Source organism: Pseudophryne corroboree, unplaced genomic scaffold, assembly GCF_028390025.1.
Source record: "Pseudophryne corroboree isolate aPseCor3 unplaced genomic scaffold, aPseCor3.hap2 scaffold_516, whole genome shotgun sequence".
NCBI lineage: Eukaryota > Metazoa > Chordata > Amphibia > Anura > Myobatrachidae > Pseudophryne > Pseudophryne corroboree.
Genome location: NW_026970119.1, coordinates 456,762 through 461,539, shown reverse-complemented (window position 1 = coordinate 461,539; position 4,778 = coordinate 456,762). Strand labels below are relative to the sequence as shown.

Below are 4,778 nucleotides of genomic sequence, written 5' to 3'. Positions count from 1 at the left end.
TCTGCAGTTTGTCACTCAAATTACATTGCTGCATTTTTTTCTAGAAGTGGATCTGAGAGCTGTTACCCGCAGACCAGCTACAATAATTATCCTGGGTACTCACTAGACCAGTGGTTCTCAAACTGCACCCTGGGGTGCCTCAGGACACTTGCAGGGGTGCCTTGGATTGGTGGTCCAGGACCAATTCAAAATATTTATAGTTAGTGTTATAGGCAAAACCAGTGCTGTTGGCTGGCAATCATAACATATGTGCACAAGCAGAAGCAAATCCTGTCCCCTACCAAAGGGCCAGTGCTAGGGTGTTTGGCGCCTCCCTGCAAACTATTAATTTGGGCCCTCTCTCCAATACTTAATAAAGGGACAGTGCGCTCCTTAAAAAAAGAAGGTGTGGTATCACAAGGAAGGGGCATGGCCACACAATAGCACCCCAAATCAAAATACGCCACACAGTAGCACTATCTTATTGTCATTACACCGCATGTAATAATAATAATAATAATACCCACAGTCGCAGTGCCCTTTATACACATAACCACCATATCAGTGCAGCTTACACACATAATGCCAACAGTAGCAGTGCCCCTTCTACACATGCCCACGGTGGCAATCCTTTACATGGCAAATATCAACCTGGTTTTGCCATGTAAAGGATTGCCACTTTAAAAACAAACAATCAAACAAAAACAAAAAAAAACAACAGGAAAAAACACAAAATCTCTCACTTTCTGATTCTCACACCCTATTACATTCCTCTCTATATATTTAAATGTTTCTATTACTGTATGTTCCCTCTTCCCTTCTCCAAACTATACACATCAACATTTTTTAGTATTTCCAGGTAAGTTTTGTGATGTAGGCCATGCACAATTTTAGTTGCCCTAATGTATTTACAGCCTTCTGGAGATATGGCTTCTGGAACTGAACACAGGATTCTAAATGTGGCTGTACCAAGGACCTATACAGTGGCATTACAGGTTGAGTATCCCTTATCCAAAATGCTTGGGACCAGAGGAATTTTGGATATCGGATTTTTCTGTATTTTGGAATAATTGCATACCATAACGAGATATTATGGTGATGGGACCTAAATCTAAGCACAGAAGGCATTTATGTTTCATATACACCTTATACACACAGCCTGAAGGTCATTTTAGCCAATATTTTTTATAACTTTGTGCATTAAACAAAGTGTGTGTACATTCACAGAATTCATTTATGTTTCATATACACCTTATACACACAGTCTGAAGTTCATTTAATACAATATTTTTAATAACTTTGAGTATTAAACAAAGTTTGTGTACACTGAGCCATCAAAACACAAAGGTTTCACTATCTCAGTCTCACTCAAAAAAGTCCGTATTTCGGAATATTCCGTATTTCGGAATATTTGGATATGGGATACTCAACCTGTATTACTTTTTTCTGCTACTGGTTCTTTAACCTATGCAAACAAGCATCTGACTTGCCTTTCCTATTGCTTTGTTACATTGCTTACCTGAAATAGTAATACTTAGATAGCTTTCCTCTTGCCATTATAATGCCCTTAATATTATAGTTAGCCTTTGCATTTTTGAGACGTGTATGATTTTGCATTTTTTGGCATTAAATGTTGCCATGTTCTTGACCATTCCTCTAGTCCAGGGGCGGAACTGCCAGAGACAACGGAGTCAGTTGCCGCCGGGCTCCAGCCCTAAAGGGGCTTCCTCCATTGCCCCCCGGCTGTTACGTGCCCTTCCTACTAAATAGACAAAGGCGCTACCAGCAGGGTCTCGCAGTTTGTACATTCCATGCCGTAACACCCTTCTTTCCACCTTCACAATGAAGCTATTGGTACTTTGCAAAAAAAAAAATTATTAGCATTGCAACTCAGCAGATCAATGCAGTGTGCAGCCACACACTCCATATATCTGCTCAGCCACAAAGCTGATTATTTCTTCACAAAGTAGAAGGTGAGCTCCAAATAGAATTCTCTAGCTTAGATTATACCTTTCTATGCAAGGGTAAATAGCTCAATTGTTTGACTGTAATGCCACAGGAAATGGTTTGGATCCAAGACAGTGTGACTGAATAATAAAGAAACCTTAAGATGAGTTCATGAATGTTGTATAAGTATTAGTGAGAGAAGGGGTCAGGAGCATGCTAGGCTGCAAAAAATAAGGTAGGCTGCAAGTGAAAGTAATGATCTCCTATATATTTTCCCAGATCTGTCACTCTGTGTGGCTAACTCTGGGGGAAGTCACAGCAATGGGCGGAGACGGCAACTGCAGGACGATACACCAGTGCCAGCAGCAGACCGTAACAAAGTGACAGATCAGGGAGAATATATAGGAGGTAGGGAGGTGGCCATGGTACATGGCTGGCCAAGGGACACTAGCTCATGTACCCCTTTACCACTGAGGCTGGCCACCAAGGATGGACCTGTCACCAGTGCACATGCAATAACCTCTTCTGCTGCCCTCTTTGCAACTCAGATTGCCCAGTGCTCCCCTTCGCTAACAGTCCACAAAGTTTCCCCATCTCACGATCTGCCTCCTCACCCCCACTTTCATCTCTACAGCACACGCGCATATCATACAAGATCCCATCATGCGTACGTAGGTCTGAAATGCAAGAGGGAGGTTGGGGGGAGATTGGCATGCGCCAGCAACACCACACAGCTCACTGTGACCACAGTGGAGAGGCGCTGCAACAGGACAATACACCAACATCGGAGCAAGGAACTGCGTCGGTCAGGAGGAGAACTATTTCAATAGCATAAAAAGGTTAATGCGTCCCACCCTATGGACACCAGACTCATCAAGTCACTGTTGCCAGAGTCTCATACAATGACTCTGAACCTCTAAGCACACTATTTGACTGTCCACACCCTGCTGTGCCTATTACCCATCTCCTCCACCACCCTCAACACTGACCCACACATCATTCACCCACAAAGATACAATAAAGGTAGTTTGGATAAATTAGCTAAATGAAATGGATTTAACCAATTTATCTAAATGACCATTTTTGGATGTTTTCCAGTGTTTGTGAACAAATGGTCAATTGTAATTTGCTGCCACATATTAGCATAATTTTGTTTCAACTAGAAAAAAAAATTGGACAGATAATCTAAGTGTGGATCCAGTTTAAAGGTCCGTATTCACGGCCCGATTTTGGGGAGAGATGTGTGCTGAGCGAACTGCTCAGCACACATCTCTCCCCCCGCTCAGCACAGCGTGATGTGTGCTGAGCGTACGGGGGGTGGGGGGGGGGCTCATTTCACCCCCTGTGTAGGGCATTCTGTGTGTATCCAGCTTAACAGGTGTGAGCATCATACAACTACTGACTTGCGAGTAACTATACAGCAGCTCCATACCTTGTGACTTGAAGAAACACCAGTTAACCCCAGGAATGCTGCAGTCAAAGCAACAATTCCTCTTCTTCAATTACCATTTTAATAATAGGGTAAAGAAAATGAAGTGGATTTTTGAAAGAAAATAATACTGTCAATATACTATTAAAACAAATTAAAATGGTAAAAGTTATTGTACTTTAAGTAAAAATAAAAGAGACAAAATATCAATCCCAGTTTTGGATTACTTTAATTAACAAAAAAAATGCATATAGCAGAGGATAGTTTCAATCTGCCTACCTCTGGGTTATGGGCCCAGCATGCTTCCATTGCAGTACTCTGCTGCACATGTAAGTGCAAGAGATCCTGAAGCACTCACTCATCATGGGAAAGTACCAATGTGTTTCTTCGTTGGTTGATGGAAGAAACATCTTACAAAAACTCTCCAGATTATTGACTTTTTAAAGTTTTTCTAGGAAACGTTTTAGATGAATGCTTATTAGCCTTTGTCAGTATGGACTTTTGCAAAGTGTCTCTGTGGCGCAATCGGTTAGTGTGTTTGGCTATTAACCAAAAGGTTGGTGGTTCAATCCCACCCAGGGACGTAATTAACCTTGTGATCAGATTTTGGTGATATTTAAGTAGACAAGTCAAAATTTCAAACCTCCTCTTATGGTGTAGGGTACATGGCCTTCTCTGATGTAATCAGAGTTAGATTTGATTCAGTGATTTTATAAAAAACAGCTAGGAAGCACAATTTAGCAGTGGGTTGCAGAGAAAAAAAATATGCTGGCAGAAAAATCCAATCGAGTGATTAAACAGCTCTTCATTTTCTGGCTTTATTTTTATGCTAACAAATTTGTTCTCTGAAAAGTGTCCACAAAGCCAAGTCTCTGATTAACACCTTTGTAAGGATGGTTTTTCACCTATTACTAAATTAAACTTGCTTCATTGGAAAGGCAGCAAGATGCATCCTCATTTCAATGTCTACTGAAATAAAACAAGTTGACACCAGGAAACATTAACGCCACTGCATCCTTGCTGCTTTCTCATGTGGAAGTCTGTTTAATGTGAAAACAAATGTGTGTGTTTTTTTCAACCTGGAAGCCCAACATCGATTAAGATCGATCTTAAATAGACCCCTGGGTTTTAAGGATAACCATGGTTGAGTCCAATGGTTAATTCACATTGACCGAAGTTCTAATTAAGTCACCTGTGCTCAAGCATGATTTCCTTAAAATCTGGATTGCAATGACAGCATTTTGGAACTATGCCTAAGGGTTTAATTTTTACATTTATCCACTGACAATAAATCTACCTACAATATCCCTGTAACTGTTATGATTACAGTATTTCACTAAATAATTTAATTTGCTGAACCTTCTGTAAAAAGAAATATTAAGCTGCTGTAATTCCCAGATGCAGCAAATTTGTTAGCTAGTGG

The 4,778-nt window shown here is 40.7% G+C and overlaps 1 non-coding gene across 1 annotated transcript; it reads left to right on the top strand.

Annotated features, from left to right (window-relative positions):
* Nucleotides 1–3,865: 3,865 nt before the first annotated feature.
* Nucleotides 3,866–3,939, top strand: TRNAN-AUU (transfer RNA asparagine (anticodon AUU)). The gene has a single exon. It is a non-coding gene; the product is annotated as a tRNA-Asn (tRNA).
* Nucleotides 3,940–4,778: the final 839 nt, after the last annotated feature.